At 38.4% G+C, this 20,068-nt stretch overlaps 2 long non-coding RNA genes and 1 other non-coding gene across 6 annotated transcripts in view; 2 read left to right on the forward strand and 1 right to left on the reverse strand.

The window, feature by feature from the left end:
* Window positions 1-3,882, forward strand: part of LOC145491484 (uncharacterized) — a 5,821-nt gene extending 1,939 nt beyond the window's left edge. For all 3 annotated transcript variants that reach the window (XR_014049841.1, XR_014049839.1, XR_014049840.1), the window contains 2 exons: window positions 515-588; window positions 3,011-3,882. This is a non-coding gene — a long non-coding RNA (uncharacterized LOC145491484). The remainder of the gene's footprint in view (window positions 1-514; window positions 589-3,010) is intronic.
* A 4,587-nt stretch (window positions 3,883-8,469) lies between these two features.
* On the reverse strand, window positions 8,470-19,390 carry LOC145489992 (uncharacterized). 2 transcript variants are annotated; one of them, XR_014049654.1, is made up of 6 exons: window positions 17,988-19,390; window positions 12,764-13,060; window positions 11,653-11,716; window positions 11,431-11,487; window positions 11,009-11,088; window positions 8,470-10,885 (listed from the first exon to the last, which is right to left on the reverse strand). It is a non-coding gene; the product is annotated as an uncharacterized LOC145489992 (long non-coding RNA). The 2 variants fall into 2 exon arrangements; XR_014049653.1 differs by lacking the exon at window positions 11,431-11,487 and having other exon boundaries at window positions 17,988-19,382.
* On the forward strand, window positions 18,562-18,670 carry LOC145491593 (U6 spliceosomal RNA). Its single transcript, XR_014049863.1, has one exon. It is a non-coding gene; the product is annotated as a U6 spliceosomal RNA (small nuclear RNA).
* Window positions 19,391-20,068: the final 678 nt, after the last annotated feature.

Here is a 20,068-nt window from a genome sequence, read left to right on the forward strand (position 1 = left end):
CAAACGCTTATTATGTAGCTGTATACCTTAGCCCTCCAGGTGTAGGGTGTACAAAATTCCTGAAGACTACAGTGCCTGGGGTACTAGTTGTTGAAGAATATTGTTTTGTGTGAGGAGTCAGGGTTTTAGCCAATGGTTAGGGTCTCTGCATTGTGTTCTTTGGGAAGACACTTTACTCTCACACTGCCTCCCACCGCCTAGTTGGACAAATGAGTACTGGGTAGATTTGATACTCGGTGCTAACCCTGCTACAGACTTGCATCCCATCCCATTCCATCATTGTCAAACCTTGCTAGCACTCCTGTAGCCTTGAAACTCTTAAAAATCTGATGATTTTTCTAATTGTGTAGTTCTGTGAAACAGACAGACTCGCATCCCTTCCACAGGGGAGTTAAGAACTACTCGATATCACTTAATGCAACAAAGACTGGGTTGAGCTGTCACAGCCTAACCCAGGGGTGGTTTAGATCTCTTGGCCCGGTGAAGACCTAAAACAGTTCCCATTTCTTACTAGGTACAAAACAGAAAGCTGTATGCTCTGACTTAGGTGGAGAAAGATTCATACCAAGGCAGTAAATTCTATATCAGGTGAGTCTTAGTGTTTCTTTGTGTCTGGTTGGAGAGGTTTAATCGGTTCCTCGATTTTACCTGTGCTAGGAATAGTGCGACGTACTGCAGGTAGAAAATAATGGTAAAACAAATAGAGATGTTGTTATTTCACAGCTCAGCTGTTATACTGCATTGTGTTCTTGGAAATGACATGTTACTCTCACAGTGCCTCCCTCCTTGCAGATATACAGAAAAATGAATGGGCACTGAGTGAATTTTATACTGGGGCTGACCCTGCAACAGTCTGGAATCCCATTTGAGTGGGGGGAGGGGTGTAGAAAGATGCCTTGATATCAATTGATGCTGCAGAAACCGGAATAAAATGTGCTAGTTTGGATCACTTGGCCTGATGACGACTTTACCTTTAGTTACCTTTATTGTTGAAACTCCCCCTAGTACTGTAGGGTTGAAACTTTAAAAATATGATGACCTATTTTTAGTTGTGTAGTTTGTAAAACTTAAGAGGTCAAGGAATTCCATAAAGGTTAAAACATTTTCAGTTTCTTGCCAGATGCCTGAAAGAGAACCAAGGGAAAGGGCTGTGTGCCTAGACTCAAGAGGAGAAAGAATCAAATTGAGTCATTGGATCTCATAGTAGTTCAGTGACAATTTTATTTATGTTTGCTGTCACGAACTTTGAATAATTGTGCACAACTCAGGCAAAAAATTAAATTAGAAAATAGCCCAAAGAAAATATGCATGCTGATTGGTTTAAAATTGTGTTTCTATTAAACAATTAGATTATGAGCTTGAGATTTCTATCGCATGATAGTTGACGAGGGCGCAGCCCGAGTCAACTATCACCTGTGCCCTTGTCAACTATGAGGTATAGAAATTGAGGGCAAATAATCTAATTGCTTTAGTATAAATCTACTATTCGTTTAAAACTTTATCTAAATCCTGTTCACAGACACTTCGAAAATGCCAAGAAGTGGCCGTCATTTTGTTACATTTATGTAACTGCTACGCTACTCACTATCTATCACAGAATAGATAGTGAGTAGCATAGCCAATCAGAGAACGGCATTCGTGATGGAACTCAAGTAGATTTATACTAAAATTTGATAGAAACACTGGTCATGTTTTCTATTTCTTCAACAAAGAGATGTGAAAATAAGGACTAAGCAATGAGAAGAAAGGTTTTGAACTGGAGGATTTTGTCTTAATATATCATCAAATTCTCAGAACAAACCCTGAAAGAAATTTACAGTGAAGAACACCAGACAGTCTGGAAATTTAGACACGAGGTTCTTGTTGAAAAAGATCATATACTTTCTCATTTCAAGGGGGCCAAAGTAAAAAATTTACCTCGTTTTATTTTGCTATAGTAAGTACATGAAAATACTGCATAGTCTTTAGATTCAATTTGAGTTGGCAAACGTAGCCCTAGATCTTATCCATGGATTTAAAAGGTAGAACCAACTTGCAGAGCGTAATAACAGTGGTACACGAGAGTACTGCATGTGTCATGAAAGTGCAAGTGAAATAACTTTCTTGGTTGCAAAAGTCAGTCTCATCATATGCTAAAACTTTAATAGTGGGGGAAAAATGCTCAAATCACGGGGTTATTTATTTATTAAATCTAGTTTTTGCCTTGTGGTGGATTTTTACTGTTGCGTGAATTTCCCTTTGGGATTTCAGATACCACTGGGAAATGTTTTTGTTTCAAATAGCTGTCAAAGTGAAAATCGTTTTCAGTCGTTTCATAAAAGCCGTTCTGTTAAAACTACCTTGAGCTGTCGGGTGGTGAGATCAAAAGTGAACAAGAAAAAAAACAGAATTAAACCCATTATAATTCATTAATTGTCTTGGGCGTACCTGCTTGTTTGCAGAAGTATTGCATTTCAAGAACGGTTTTTAAAATTTTAAAGCAATTTTGTCTAATTATTCGCTTGTGTAAATATTTCAATTCTTGTTTGTATTTGGTCATAAGCGTCCGGCACATTACATGACCTTTATTTTAATACTGTAAAAATGTGAAGCTACATGTACCGAAGAGCATTTTATTTTCCAAAATTTCACGAGTTATTTAAAAATTGGCGACTATTAACCACGCATAGATTCAAAATTGCCCGTTTTGTCGCGAACAGTAATTTTTGCCATGAAAATTTTAGTGTGTCAGTGACTATTCACCTGCAAACGATGCAAATGAAGGTTAATTTTAGCGGGCTATATTTTAGCCGGTGCTGTTTATTTCGTGTTGCTGCTTGTCCGCGTTTTAAGTTGTAATATCATGATGTGAATAAACTCCGGGTATTTCTGTAATGATGATATAAACTACGACAAACGCATTCCCGATGAGAGTATTAACTTAAGTTACGTACACATTGTATGTATATTTTGTTCTTTGGGTTTCAGTGCACCCATTGTTAATTGAACGCTTTATTTATCTTTCTTTTAGACTGTCATCTCAAGTCTACATGCTGCGACATTAATATGGAGAAAGAAGCAAAGGAAAGCAAAGAACTTCGTTTAGATGTTTCTTCAGTGGTCATGTATTAAAAGTAAGATAGATTTACAAGACAAAGTTTATTTCGATTGAGTTTCTTGTGAAAGATTGTTAGGGCGGACCTCGTACTAGTGATTTCACAACACAAATCTCAGGAATCAAAAGAAGACATTGGAATTACTGTCAAATTGTCTAGTATCAACCAAACTGTCTCGTATCTTGCCAGTTTTTGAGAAAGCCGTGAATTGTATTTCAAGGTTGTAGCTTTAAAGTTGAGGTAGAATATTCGCATTACCTGGATTTTGCAACTCGAATTTTCAGCCTAGAAGTCTCGTTATTAAACTCGTTGAAATTACATTCTGGTTGTCTGGTAACTATTTCACAAATTTTCTAAAATCTTTCTAGTTTTCGAGGAGGCATTGAATTGATGTTAAGACTGCGCTTTTAAAAGGGGCAAGATAAAAATAGAAAAGTGGAAAAAGTTGTCCTTAGAAAAAAACGTCTGCAACTTTGAATGGTGTCTGGTTTTGAGTCAAACATATACTGAGTCTTTTGGTGGAAAAATCTTGCACTATGTAGGATTTTTCCCATCAAAACTCACAGTATATGCTTGATTTCTGGTTAGACTCTGTTCAAAAGCGCAGAATTTTTTTTCTTTTTGGCAACCCTACATAGTCAAAAAATAGTAAAAGAGATAGCCTACATTCTGACTAGTTTCCAGGCCCCTTTTAAAAGCGCAATTTTTTTTTATTTTGTTTGCTTATTTAAATTGATTGTATTAAATTCTAATTGTATTATTAAAAACCAATAAAAGTTATATTGAAGACGCGTGTGTAATTGACTTCTATTTGTTAAGGTATTTTTATTGTCTTTAATATTCTTTAACAATGCTAAAATAATGTACACAATAAAAACTACCACCTGCTGTTTTCATTTTATTGTTTTGCAATACATTGTAAGTAATTAATTGAAAATCAGTAAAAACGTGCGAAGGAAAAGTTCGCGTTTAAAAACTAAGACTTTTGGCGGGAAAATTGAAAAAATTTGCACAGCGTTTCCCCTGAAAACTTTTTCTCAGAAAAACTTAAAGAGGTTACCCTTCAGAAGTTTTTGATCGCAAAAAATTCTCAAAGGCAACAGTTAACAATAAATCCCGTAAAAGAACTACTGCACCACCTCGCATTGAAAAAGCAATTTTGATATTTTAAGTTTTCTTTCCCGTCTCAAAATAATTTTTTTCCAAACAGTCTCCCAAATTTCATTTTTTCGACGAACTTCGCGATGGTGTTTAATAGTGCGAGGTAATGCAAGAATTCCTTGAGTCGTGAAAAAGATGAAATGACAAATGGCTTAAACAGTCGACAAAATAAAAAATATAATTCCGAAATGTATTTTTAAATCTTGCAAAGTGATCGTGAGGTACCGTTTCAACTAACCGAGTTTAATTTTACATCCAATCTAGTTTGATCTACAACTGTTTGTAGCTTGTCATTTCATACCTTTCTCTGTCAGACTATACTGAATATAGATGGTACACTTCGGATCAGTTGCACAGGAGCAAGAACTCTTAGTCAAAATCCAACCGTTGTCCACCCCGCAAAATTGCCCAATTTCGATGGTTTATGACCATTTAAGTTTCGAAACAAGTTAATTTTTCTCTTCCGATGCAACCGTTCGCTCCGTTCTCTTTTCCCATGCAACATCCAAAGTGTAAACACTACAAAAAAATCAATATCTGGTAACAAAGATGTCTATTTCTAACATAATGCAAAATTTCTTCTCCCGCTTCAGTATGTTTTATGAACTCTGAGCCAAAACACTGTTGAAAAACTCCACCATGAAAATTTAAATATCTTGTTGAAAAGTTTTCGAAAATATTTTAGTCTATTTTGAACAAGTTTGTCAAAGAAAAACGCTTGGAAGTCCAGAAATTTAAACGTTAGAAATGACTGGAAACAAAAATCATAAAGGCGCCACGAGAACTTTGTATAGCAGAGCACGTTTTTAGTACCAATTCAAATGCAGACATTGTCATCCTTGTTAACAAATTTGTAGCTGGTCTTTCTAGTTTGGTTTAGATTGTTACTGAAATTGTTGGCAGCCTTTAAAGTCTTGAACAACAATTAGTGTAATAGCTAATTTTAAATGTTTATTGTGTAGTAGTTGGATGCGAAAGGTTCTCTTTTTGGAGGTCCTTGCTAGACAATTGTTGAAAAACAAAAAATGGCAGAATCGAATTTGATTTGCAAGTGTTTAAGCATTTACAGAGACAGGTTTTATATATCCAGTTTTTGTTCTCCGCGATCCTGAACTCGTTCGTTCTTTAAATCTGAAAATATCAACTCTCCTTAACGATTGTCTTACTTGGTCTTTTACTGTAGTTCTGAGAATTTGGTAGCACATCAAGACAATATCTCTTGTCGATGATTTTGTTTATTACTGGCTATACCTTTTTCAACACCCTTTATAAACCAGATATTGATCTTAGAAGCCGGAGGCTTCAATATCTAAAGGTTAAACTAACGTTGATCTGTCGTTAAGGTGGCACTTTAAAAACTTGAGCGTTCTGTAGTATTTCCAATAACCTGAAAATATTTTTATTTTCTTTAAAAGTAGCTGTGGTGAAAAAATATGGAAGAAAAGCCTCGATTTAGAATGACGGAGAACTTTCTCGGTAATCACATGATTCTGAATGCAGTTTGTAATCTCTCAGAAATTTCTCTTCAGCCTTCCGAATTCCTTAAAGTTGCCCCAAGACTTTCGTCGCTGTTGGGAAAATTTCGGAAATCTTGGAGTGATCTCCGGATTCTATCGTCGGCGATCTTCCGAATACCTCGGATGCCTGTCGGCAGTCGTTAGAAATCTTCGTTGTAATTTGCAATCGGCGTTTTAGCCCAGAGTGGATATTTGTTTTTGCGAGTGTTTCAGACTGTTGAATATATTTGCAAATAATTAATTTCATAATACAATAGACCATTTTACAGTTGTCTGCTCAGTGACCTGGCCTTTGTATGGCAGCGAGGCTAGAGTTGACCTTGTTTTGATACAGACCTCTCTGCTTTTGTTGTGTAAAACAAGTTGTTCTGATGCTAACTAGGTGCATTTACATGACAAAAGCAGTGAGGTCTGTATCAAAACAAGGTCAACTCTAGCCTCGCTGCCATACAAAGACCAGGTCACTGAGCAGACAACTGTAAAATGGTCTATTGTGTGTTCATGTGATTAATTCAGATGATTATCCGTACAAGAGCAATTTTCATTGTTCTGGTATTTTTATGTTTAATTACATTATGACTTTGCCAAATATCGCTGTCGTACAGGCCATTTAACCTCCTTTAGCCTAAAAACCGACCCAATTTTATTACTTCGTCGATTCCGAGATAAAACGTACGAGTTTTGATGACAAAAAATTTAGATTGTGTTGTTAAATATAGTGCCACCGTAAAAACTCAACGTTGTTTAACCACTTAAAATATTCGCTGAAATCGTGTTGACCAAAATGGTGGCTGCCAGGATCGAAATCTCAGATAAATTACTACCGAAGGTTACAGTTAGTGAAAAATATATAGCAGTCGTTCCAAACAAATAAATACCGCGACTTTTTCCACTATAAAAAAACCCTCGATAACTAATCCTTACACAGCAAACTTCAAATATATTGCCACCATTTTAATCGAAAGTTATGAAATTAAAATTCTTATCTCCTTGTCATCTCCAATGTTGAATAATCATTTGAACTCCTCGTGAATTTCAATCCCTTCTTTCGTTCGCTGGGTCATACATACCAATGAATTCCATCTTCACCGCTAGACCATTTCCTCTCCTTGAAAGGAAGACTATAAAGAGAAACATAAGCATTATCTCGGGACAAATGTACTTCCATTAAGATATACTATTACTACGAGGGCAAGCAGCGACCAACGCTCGTATAAACCGGCTGCACGTGGTAACAGTTTCAACTTTCCGGGAGCAACAAGCAACGAGAATCAAACAAATCAAGCGTAAATATCTTACAAACTTGGGCAAAAATTAGTTCTTAACTCTTCTCCGACTGAAATATTTCATCTCAGTGATTGCAAAACAAGGGCTATCTGGTTTATGAACGAAGCTGTGTGCAGCTCGGCAAAGAAGACTGCGAGCGAAGGGCGGAACTTAACTTTAGGAAGGTAGAAATTGTTCACGGTTTGGTGAAGAGCAAAAAGATTAAAACATACACTCACCATTAGTATTTTAATACTGCGAAGGAAGAACGTGACCAGATCTGACATCACCAGGAACGCATAAATCCACGTCTTCACACTATGACCACGTGTTTGCTGTGAAGAAAATTCCACAAGTAGTTATGAATATTGATTACAAACTAGACCCAATCGCTGACAAAAAACGTCGCCGCATATTTTCACGACTTTGACTTTCATTCTTATTCAAAACTATCGTATCACTTCAAAAATATCAATTTCCCTTCAGATCTTTGCATTTTTAGGCTTTATTAAGACTGTCATACATGAAATCAGTTAAATACATTTGTAAAGACTGATTCACGCGGCCGTCATATTTCTTTAATTAAACTTTCAGGGTTTTAAATATTCCCGCGTAAAGATCTGATGGCCTGCGAATTAAAGCTTATAGTTAAGGGAAAGCTACATGAAGAAACAATTAAAAAAAGAAATTGAAGATAACTACTTTTAATTGAACCGTTTCTGAAATTTGAAGTTTGAAATTTGTATGATTTTATTACTCCTAAATGTAGCCGGATGAAGGGCATTAACAAAAATGAGGTTTTCTCGAGGTAAAGTGGAACCCCGCCCTATAGGCTGCGAAGGCAGATGTATTTCCGGCTGTCGCTTGTCTCCGCCGAAAATAACGTCTGCATACCCGAGCCAGGAAACGATTTCTGTGACGAAGGGTTGACAGGCTACCCGCCCTACGGCCACCTCGTTATTTGCGGCCTCTTTATTCTGGCCCAGACAAAAGCTCAGTCAGTCATTTTCTTATTTAAAGAATCCTTTTAATACGGCCATCCCGACAATACGGCCAGATTTTTGTTGCCCGTTGGTGACTTTTTGACGTATTTCCTTGTGGGTTCCCTCTTACCTTCCCCTTGCATTCGCAATTCAACCCCACGGACTTTCATCATCCTTTTCACCATGCGCTCCCTTGTTCTTTTCCTCTAACATTTCTCTTTTCGTTTCTCCTTCTAATCCCTGTGCTTTCCACCACACGCAAAGTAGTTCACGCTTCTGTGGGCTTCCCTCACCGACACCCGTGAATTCACAATTAGTTTCCTTATGTGTTTGCTCGTCCGTCACGTCTTGACCTCCCTGCGTTATGCGCTTCATGGGCATTGTCTGAGTTTGTTTTCCTGCGCTCGGCTACGGCTTTCCTCAGTTGTGCTTTGAACCATACACAGCCTTGTGCGTTACCCGACGAGTTCCCGGCGAGTTTACGTTCCTCGCTATGTCGCTCATACGTTTTGCTGTAAGTTTTCAAATGCCTTTACCTATTTGTTACACCATAGGTTTCCTCTTGCATTTCGTCACCTGTTTCCTTATGCAGGCATATGCTTCGCGTGCATTTCCTTTGAGTCCCTTCTATTTCTCGCGCGTTTCGCTATAAGTTGTTCCGGGTGTTTCTCCATATACGCAACCCCGTGCGTTCCTCTTTGATTTCCCGATGGGGTCTCTCCTAAGTTCCTCGTGCATTCACCATGGGTCCCTCTTATGTTTTCCCGTTCGTTACGCCGTGTGTTCCCTGTGAGTTTCCTCTTACATTTCCCGTGCATATATTTACTGTGGGTTCCCCAAAGTCTCTCTCGTCTGATGCTCCGTGCAAACTTTGTACTTTTCGTGCTATTCATCTAGGTTCCCCATGTGTTCCGTGGGCGTTTCCTCGTATTCCCGGTTAATGCTTCCTTATCTTTTCCAAAGGGTTCTTTAATGGTTCCCGGGGGTTCCTGCAATATCCGCCGTGCTTTCCTTCATTTTGTGACACTGCGCGTTTCTTATGCGCTCAATAGCGCATTTCCTTGTACATTACTCTACAATTTTCCTGTTCATCCTAAGTGCTTTTCCTACCGTTTTCCGTTTTGTTTTTCCTGGCCCTCCCCTGTGCGCTCTAACATACGTAACCCGTTTCCCAGTGGGTTCCCTCCGACGTTGCCCTTGCACCTTGAGTCCCACATGCATTTAATAGTTAGACATCGTGTGATCCCTACGCATTTCCTTTAATATCTCACGTGTTTTTCTATATAATTCCATTTGAATTCCTAGTGTACATGTGCTCCATTGTACATAGCGCAGGGCTTTCCCCTAGGGGTTTTTGGCACCCAACACTATCCGTGGGCGTTTACACGGCTCGGAGGCAGCGTGGCCGAGCGGTCAGCGTGTCGGACTCGCAATCCAGCGGTCCCGGGTTCAAGTCCCGCTCTGGCCACTACCTGGATTTGTTTCTCGGTAGCCCCGAGTTCAAATCCTCGGCCACGCTTGAAAATAGCCAACTGGTTTGCCTCCGGCCAGCGAGGATTCTTAACAATGTTATGTTCAGTTTGATTTGTTCCGGTTGTTTGCTCGGCCCCACTAGCACTTGTGCTATAAACATTGCCGAGGGTAAATAAAGGTTATTTATTGTTATTATTATCTGTTTTTTTACACCGTGCGTTCCATCATGTATTTCCTGGTATTTCCTCGTAAATTCCACGCGCGTTCCTTCCCGTTTCCGGTGCTTTCCCTGACGCGTTGCGCTACACGTAAGTGTTTTCCATGATTGGTCCCCCTGCGTTATCCACATACCAGAAGAAATCTAGGGAGAGTCTTATGTCGTAGCCGCTTGTGAAACTGTTACTAGTAACAATGACCGCCTCCCCCCTCTTTTGTTTTGTCCCTAGTAATACTCCAACCATTGATATCCCCAGTCCCTAGAGCCGCCTTTTCCTTCTCTCCAGTCCTCCGCGGAGGTTCGACACGTCCCTTATAGAAATCTTTGTGTTTGCATTCATATCGGGTTTTCTCCTCCCTAAAAGCTTTTCCGAGCCTCTACGGAGAGAGAGAGACCTGTCCCTCTTAGCTGGCCGGGCTTTGAGCGAGGAAAAGGTGGCTCTGGATAAACATTGTATGATTGGCTAGTTTTTTGGACTATGATTATCACTAATTTAACACTGATTTCCTTCCCGAAAGGAAGGATTGGGATTTTTAGCCTATTATGTTTATTTGAAATATTTCTTAATTTCAGTTGTAGCTAAGCGCATCAACCACTATAACTGAAACCGTTAGATTACAGCACCTACAGGGAATTAAGAATGAATTTCTGACCGGGAAGTGGCAAAAAAAATAATGTTTGGAGGATTTCAATAAATTTTTCTGGGTAAGAATTTTAAACTTCGAACAGCTACCGTACGATTTACATGTACACAGTGATATATTCCAGAAATAAACCAGCACTGAATACGTGAAAATCCTAGTCCAAGCATCTGTCCAATCAAAGTCTCAAAGGCAATCTGGCATTACGAGAACCCCTCGACTAAGAGGGACATGTGGCAATGAGGACAAAAAGGCAGTCCCACAATCCACGCAGTTCGACTCTGCGCCTGCGTGGAGGGGTTCGAACAAAAGAAATGGTAAACGGTAGTGTATTTTTTGAAGTGTCACTTTAATCATCAACTAAAAACAGCCACCAATCAAGTTTTGGCTCTCGTCACACAATACGTGAAGCATCGGAACCAATGAAGTCACGTGACGTGTGATGATCTCTTGAGCGTCCAGCACTAGTGAGTACTTGGTCTGTGATGTGGGGTTCACGCTCTGTTCATCCCATGATACAGACTGGCATCAACTGAGGTGTAAAAAACACAGTAGTTATATTAGAGGGGTTGTAATTCTTTGTGATTAGCTAAAATGGTTGCTTATGGTTTTGGTTTTTTGAAACCCAATCAATCAAGTGAGTGATGTTACTTACATTTGGCACCTTGGAGAGCAGAACTAGTTTTGGGATCCGACGCAGATGAGGCAGTGCACACAGGCAATGATGCTTAACTTCTGCAGAGAAAAACATCACAAGAAGGATGGATGAGCGACTACTGACCTGGACAGTAAAACAACTAGTGCCAGTCTTCTTTCACTCACTCCTTCTTCTGTCACTACTTTCCTTACTCCAAACTCCCCTCGTAACCCACATAACCACACCCAATTTACCCTTCAGTCCTCAAATTGGATAGAAATGAGCAAGATCAAGAATCAGATAAACAAATAAGTTCTTTTAACAAACCAATTCTTTTATATCTGGACACAGGTAAGGTTGCCTACAATGTTGATGTTCCATCAAGTTCATGAAAATAACCTAAATTCAGCCCTGCTGGGGTATAAATTGCATGAGCTTACCAGGCTCTGCAGAATTAAATCCTTGTATCGACTTAGGAGCAGTTTCCATGAAAAGCTCTATTTGAAAAGAAACCTATTTTAAAACCTTAGATGCACAATAATCACAAAACCAACTGTAGTGAATGTAGACTTAAGGCAACTGATATTCATTATCAAATTCATCCAAAAATTGATACGACAGTAATGCCAAAATATTAAAATAGATCACAAATCAAAGCTCACCCAATAACTGATATGCATTTTAACAATCATCGCCAACATTTTTATCAATCAGCAAGCTAAGAACCTGCAAGAAAATTACACAAAAAAAACCTGTGAATACCAGTACTGCCACTCAAACTTAAAAGATAATGTGACAACTGAGCGACTCTAGGGATTGTGGGTGCTCACACATCCCATCCATACAATCATCATACATTCATGACCCTCCCTCCCTTCCTGACCCTCCCTCCCTTCCTGACCCTCCCTCCCTTCCTGACCCTCCCTCCCTTCCTGACCCTCCCTCCCTCCCTCCCTCCCACAGGAAACTGATAGTAACTCGTGTTTTAAAAAAGATCTTTTGAGTAAGCATATTTCTGAATCAAAGATAATTCAGTCGTGCCATTGGTAAACAGTGACCCAAATTGCTATTGCAAAATTACATGTTTTAGCATTGTATGGTTTTTTAACATAATTTTGAAGTGAAACTATGAAACAAAAGGTCCATTTTTCAGAGTGATGTGAATGCGAAGGGAACACTTCCGTTTGAAAAAACTTTGCATGAAGCTGACTATTGCCATTAATTTCTACTTAACAATCAAATGACTGCCTAAAAGAGGATCTTTTCTTAGTCTGAAGAAACATGGTATCAATAACAGCAGTTTGCTTCATAAATATTAACAACCAGGAATGTTATTTAGCTTTGCAGTACATTTAAGTACTGATGCATGAGACTACATGTAGATCAGCACCCCTACAGTCATATGCAAGAAAAATACTAGAGCTACAGTGTATGTGTACATGTATACTGTCGGTATAAAACAGTGACAAACTAGTTTGTTTGATCAGCTGAGCAACCATTTGCACATTTTTTGTTTTCAAAGTATATTTCATTTAGATAACACACTTGACAACATAACTGAACATGTAAACCCAGCACACACTCAAAGCCAAGTTTAAGGATTCCTCTTTGTCAGTGACTTGCCATATTTTGCTGACCAAGTCATTTACCAGTGGAGTAAAATGATCACGTGTAGGGTGATCATTCACATAGACACATAGAAGAGCTTCAATCTGTAATCTGCTCTGAGGTCTAAAAGCAGAGGCCTGACAATCCAGAGTCCAATTCACTTACCACTACATCACTGCACTCATCACAAAGCAATTGTTCTGATGTCTCTGATGTGACATTGATTACTTCCCTTAATTGATTGTTTCAGGTTTGTTTCTGCTGCATTCTGTTGCACTTTGGTGTGTGAAGCTGGTAAACACAGTCAGGTGCCACGAGCTACAAAGAACAAGACATCTCCCCTGCAATTTTAACTCCTGTACTGAGCTGGTTACATTGGCTAGTTGCCTTGTTCCCGTGGTCTCACCATGTGTGATTTTAGTGCTTTTTGCTCATAAACAGAGCGTTGGTAATGACTGCAATCTGAAGAGATAATGAAAATAGTTCAGTTATGAGAACTATATTAAAATTAGCTTCATCAATATCTTTGTTAGGATGTGTTGACATAGATGGATGCATCCGTGAGAAAAACAGTACTGACATTGGCTGTATCTCCTAGTGAGACCTGCAAGAGCAGCTTTTAGGGCACTCATGTACACAGCAGACATGATCTTGGGGTAAGTTTTCCAAGAGGTGCTCAAGTTGCTTAAATGTTGCCAGCTGGAACAGAATTGATCTGAATTGACAATCATGACTATGTGGACATATGTGTGATCTTTGGTTATACAAACAGACTGCCATGGGCTGTGGAATGAGCTCTGAGAACGACCCAAAACATATTGATGCCCAAGGACATCAATAAGACTATTGCTATTATTATCATTTTGGAGGGTATTGAGAAAATAAAAACTGAACAAATGACACCAAAACAGTCTGAACAATCCAGTGAGCATTTACAAGTTGAATGGCTTTATTTTCCCTGGATGAAAATACACAACTAAACCAAGCAAACCTTGCTAGAAATCACAAAATCTTACCATTTGAGTTTTCAAAAATTGTAAAAGACATGAAGGAAAGTTCAATAGGGCATATTGTAAGTGCTGAAATTACTTATTGGCCTATTTCAGCGGGCTAAAATACTTTTTAGCCAGCCAAATTCACCATTTTAGTGTGCAAAATGCGCCACAATGCCCAACAAAGTGATAATAACTCCAACGCTTTTTAAAATCGTTTCAGTGCTTTGGGAAGACATTCTTTCAGACCTTTCATATGATAGCCAGATTGAGATATGGTCTGACACACTACCAAAAATTGCTGGTCGACAAAATGTACAAAATTAACACTAAAGCTTATAGTCCTTGTGAGGAAATAAAGTGTGTCATGTTATGTCTGAAAAAGCCAAGTATGTGCAAGTCTGTTCCTACATAACTTATTTCACATCTTACATGGACAAAGTAATTTCTGAAGAAACAAAATGCCCAACATGATCATTTGCTCAACAGCACAGAAGAGCGATCTCAGTTAAAATACCAGAGCAGTCCTGGTGAAAACAATTTCCAGTATAACAGCTTATTTATATGGCATTATCATTTCTATTTTTGATAGCTAACCACTGTAAACAACCATGCTGCAGGCTCTCACAGGGAAAAATCGGTCAAATTAAGGCCCCATTTATACAGAAAGATGATGCTTCTCTCTCTCTTTTCTCTTCTGTTCCTTTCTTTTTGTGTGCATTTGTGCTATCTTGCTGACTTGCAATTTATTTTCAAATTTAACTACTGATGTCAACTGGCTGCCTGGCTCTGCTAGCCCCTCTGCTTATTAATAATAATAATAATAATAATAATAATATAATAATAATAATACTTTATTTATATAGCGCTATTTCTATTACCATCCAGTAGCACTTTACAATGAGGTTAAAAATATTTCACCAATAAAAATTAATAATAATAATAATAATAATAATAATAATAAAAAAAAAACGTAGCAATACACAAAACATGAGCAAAATAAACTAACTAATAAAATAACTAAGCTGTAAAAATCAGAATAAAAACTAAGGAAAATAAAACTCTATGATAAAAAGTTACTGACTACAGCTGTAACTAACTAACTAACTAACTAACTAACTAACTAACTAACTAACTAACTAACTAACTAACTAACTAACTAACTAACTAACTAACTAACTAACTAACTAACTAACTAATTAATTAATTAATTCCAGGCAGCCAATACTCTAATTCTTATCATTGACATTTTTTTTTACAAAATAATTATTAGTATTTTTGTGTGAGAGAGTACAAAATAATAAAGATTGTTGTTGTTGTTGTTGATGATCCTAGCGCTAGGATCATCCGAGCGCAAGGTTCTCAGCTGATCATCCTACTGCCAAGATGCGCTAGGATGATCCTAACTCATAAACCCTCTGCTAGGGATAACTCACCTACCCAGGACAAATTTATTTGGGCTCCAAGAAAAGAAAATATGGTAAAAAATACCATCAAAACAAACAAATTGTCAAGTGAGAAATGTATAAATTCACAATTGTTTTAGTTTTGCTTTGGATAGAAAAAATTGAATAACTGCTTTTTGCGACAAAATTTTCACAACAATATTTGTGGCTTCCGTCGTTAAATTTATTTGATTGCAGAATTTTTTATAGTTTTGCCATCAAATTTATCCCAAATTAGAGAAAAATTAATTGTTTGGGATTCTAATTGAGTTTAGAAATTGAAATAATCTCAGTGGAACTTATGAAGCACGTAATTCAAGTGCAAAGAGGTTTTGGCAGTAAAACTATTATTATTGATTGCATGTTTTGTTTACCAGGTTAACCAAAGCATAACTGGCTTGTAAATGTGGGCTGTCTTTGACCCTCTTGCTAGGGTTACCCTACTCGCTTGTAAACAGGTCCTAAAAGACTGCCAGCCACAGACTGCAGTTTCACGAAATTTATGCATTTAAAGCTGTCAACTATCTATATAGTAAATATGAACTGAATATACAGCACAGTTGAAAAGTCTACACAACTCGCAAATAATGAAAGACTGGGTTGGCTTTGATCAACTGCCATAATAGATGATTGTCTTCACAAACAGGAACAAGTGCTTGTTTAAATGAATTACGGTTGTTTCACCTGAAAGCCAGTTTGCCTGACGCCAGTTCACCCAGACTATAAGTCAGTTTGCCCGAACTGTTAGCTCCTTGGTCAATGAATCAAACACAGAATACTGGGCCATTTTTAACAATCTATCAAATGAGCAGGCTTGTTTGGCTTGTTTGCTCCCTTGTCATCCATTGCCGCGCCAAACAAGCCAAACACGCCACTAAATAAATTATATAAACCTAAGACAAAACACACGTATAGATTATTCCTTGTTCTTTCATCCAGGGCTGAGTCAAAGGAGCCACATGAGCCACTCAATATATAGACCTAGGACTTATATTAACGTGCATATAGGTTTACAGTCGTTTCGATACAAGTCGTTTCGATGCAAATGGAAGTTGATATGATACACATCTAAAATCAATGCGATACAAACTAAAGTCAGTTCGATACAAAATGAAGCCATTTTGTGACAAAAGTACAGTAACTAGAAGAAAATCTCAAGGAAAGTCTTTTCATCTTCACATTGCATACAACAGTGACCGATCGAAAGAGTGTCATCCCAGGAGAAAAATCATGTTTGTCTGGAGGTCTTGGAACTTTTTCCACTGCTTAGCTGAATACTCTGAACTTCTTCTCTGAAACGAGCCCGATTAGAAGGGAAGTCAGACGAGCCCCACAGTGGAACAAATCATCCACTACAAAACAAAAACATCTAGTATTGCTAGGCAATTCTAAACGTGGAAATTCTATAATACCAGTAATTTCAGACTGCTGGGTATTTTAAAGTTTTGTATCGAATTGACTTCAGTTTACATCAAATCCACTTAAAGGTAACCGGTCATGACGCTCCCAAGATATAACGCTCCTGACATGACACCCCCCATAAGACATTACACCCCCTACCATTAAGATATAACGCCCCTGATAGAAAAATAGTTACAAAACACCCGAGATCCAAACGAAAAAGGATAAGCTTGCGAACAATTAAAAATAATAAATATGATTTTCTCACTTGTTTAACAAAGAACCTGCTTGCGCTTTTTAAGTACCAGTAAGTTCTAATTGCAATAACGTAAAAAGAAAAACAATAAACCAAGACTTGTGATCTTCTCACTGTGGTGTTTTGAAATTGCATAACAATAAGCCTAACTTAAAAAAGCAAGCAAGGACTTTGTAATAAACAAGAACATTGATCTACTTGAGCATCTTTGCAAATAAGCTGAAGTCTTAATAATTACGGTCTGAATTGTAAACAAACGTTCTATTGAAGTTATATTGACAAACTGAGCATACACGCGTTAAATATAATCCAGCACTAACAATGTTTTATGTTCAATTTAATTTATCACTAAACAGATGTATTAAACATACTAAATTATGCAGGATTTCGATCCGCTGTTGTTTGGTCCGTAATCGTTTGGTCTCGTTCGGCGATTTTCATTGTTCACAATGGTGCAACCAAAAGGATGCTTTGTCGAATGCAACCATTATTTTTACTTAGGGTGGAAATCACGTCACATAAATCAACAAATTATAAATCTGACCTTCACAAGCTGTAATTTCATGTGTGATACATGACGTATCATAGCAAAATGAACTGCATTTCAGAATCAACGACGATGATCGACAACAGCAACACGAGCCTTAGTTGGGGAGCGTCATGTGGGAGGCGTTATATCTTGGGGGCGTCATGACCGTAAATCGACTTTAGATGTGTATTGAATCGACTTCGACTTGTATCGAAACGACTTTGTATGGAAACTACCGGATACCCGCATTTAGATTATTCCTCGTTCTTTCATCCACTGCTGAGCCAAACGAGCCACTAAATATATAGACCTAGGGCTTCACGCGTATATAGATTATTCCTCGTTCTTTCATCCACTGCCGAGCTTAACGTGCCACTGAATATATAGACCTAGGGCTTCGCGCGTACATAATTATTCCTCGTTCTTTTATCCACTGCCGAGCCAAACGAGCCACCAAATAAATACACCGTCATAAGTGGTCCTGTACTGTGTAGTTGCTCCCAACAAATAATTTAATTTTGCTTCAAAATGCCCACAATGTTGTGTTCTTCGCTCGTTTAGGTAAAAGAAAGAATTTAACACATCATTCTTGAACTTTCAGTCCGGGCGAATTGACATCGGACGAACTGGCTAACGGGCGAAACGAACGACCGGTTTAATACCGTTTAAATCATGTTATCGTGGGCATAAGTAACAAAATATTACGCTTCTCTTCCTCTATGAAACTAATACACAAAATAGAAGATCTTAAAGAGCTGTTACGAACCTGAAAACACGCCTATTTCTTGCTACTTCAGCCGCCTTTGCCAGGTTAGGTGAAATAACATCCGCCATCTTGGAAAGAAAGGCCGCGAGAGACTAGGGGAGAACGTTAGTTTTCAGTCCTTTCGCAGATTACAGAGCAAAATGGCGGAAATTTTAAAATTCATGAGAAACAGAACATTGGTTGGTCGTGTTTTTGACCCATTGAAGCGATTGTTTTAGCTTTTTCATGCGAAGATCCTTTTTTTTTTGCTGCGCGGCAGGGGATGAAAGTATAAACGTCTTTATTGTACTTGGATTTAAGTGTTTTGACCCCAAAGTTCTTAAACAAAATAAAAATGAAAAGGCCAATATCACTGATTTTATTCATTTCCGGTTCAGTTTTACTCCAATATTTGCCCACAGAACGTGACAGGCTTCAACCACAAAAGCTTTCTTCTTACGCAGCCTTCAGAAGCAACTAACGCGCATGCGTGTGATGTAATTAAACTTGTCATTCAAATGAATAAGCGTCACCACAAGTGAGCACAGCATAAGGACAAAACAAATATAATGCTAACACCTGCCATGCCATAGACGTGCTCGCTTAACGGCAGCACATATACTAAAATTGGAACGATACAGAGAAGATTAGCATGGCCCCTGCGCAAGGATGACACGCAAATTCGTGAAGCGTTCCAAATTTTTTAATGTTAACACGTTATATTCCCAGCAGTTGGCGCCCGTATCGTAAACAACTAATTATGTCGTTCTATTCTGTGCATATCTATATGCATTCGTCAAAAGTTAGGCGATTCTGTTCTAAAGCGAAGTTTCTTGATTCTTGATCGATCATGTGAAACAGTGAGTTCCTTTAGGCTGTTGAAGCACCCAGTTGAAGTACAGCTGACGGGGAAAATTCTAATCCTCGTGCCGTTACAGGGGTGATACAAAGTCAGCATTTTAATTCAAGTTATTGTCAAAGATTTCAACAGAAAGGAAGTTCACCCCGGAAATTTCCTTGGCCAAAACAAGCCATTATCCGAAGACAGCCTAGTAGTTGAGATTTTTAAAGGAGTCACGTCACGGTTTACGCAGCTTGAAAAGTTTAGTCTAAATTTTTCAAGTTCGTCGTTTGTAATCCGAGTTAATCTTCTCCATCCTTGACCATCCTTGCTCCATTATGGTTTACCATTGTCTATTTGGTGTTTTTATATCTTATTTTTAGGTTGCCTTCAATTTAAAAGTAATTTTGGACGTGGCCAAAATAACTGAAAATGCCGTGACTGGGCTCCTTAAAGTTCTTTGAAAAGTATTGAGTGAATATGGCTCTTACAAAGAGGTCACAGACCAAACAAACCTTCGCTTTCCTTAAACCATGAATCGAGATAAAGCATTGCTTTAAAAGATCACAATTAGTTTCAAATTTAGTGAATTAATGTTCTCGGACCTCAGCGCTGGTATATGGAAATATCTACTTCTCGAAACAAAGACAATCACAATGAGAACACGTGTAGAAAACAAAAGTACTTGTGAGCGCTTTGTTAAAATGTCAGAAAAGGACAAAAAGACCCACCAAGGCTTCTTATCAATATTTTTACGACTTTAAATGACCGTGGCTCTATATATTTAACCGAAGTTGAAATTTGGCGTCACCTCCAACTGAGATTTAATGATTTTGCCTTTAGTTTAAAGAGTCTGAGACTAACCGAAATCCACAGGAACCATTTGTTTGAGCCAGCATTACAGCTGCCAGATAAAACAAATATGTGAAACAACGAGCTATTTATCATCTTGAAGTTTGCAAAGGTACTAAATTAACCACTCTTGCGAGTCGATGAAACTCAGCCGTTTCGAGGCTCTTTCGAGCTTTCGATTCCGTCAGAGCGAAGTGAAAGACTTTGCCTCGATGAACATGGCTAACGATAGAAACTGCGTCAGCCTCGCGAACTCGCCACGGCGGTCTATCATCATCTTTGCTCGTTGCGCCATGGGACGCAGAAGGCCTTAGAATTAAATTTCCTGTGCCGGTTTCTGTAATCATGAACCAGTCTGAAGGGGCGACTAGCCCCCTGCAGACTTACCTGAGCCTCTTTTGGCCAGTTT

Source organism: Orbicella franksi, chromosome 6, assembly GCF_964199315.1.
Source record: "Orbicella franksi chromosome 6, jaOrbFran1.1, whole genome shotgun sequence".
In the NCBI taxonomy this organism is placed as follows: Eukaryota; Metazoa; Cnidaria; class Anthozoa; order Scleractinia; family Merulinidae; genus Orbicella; species Orbicella franksi.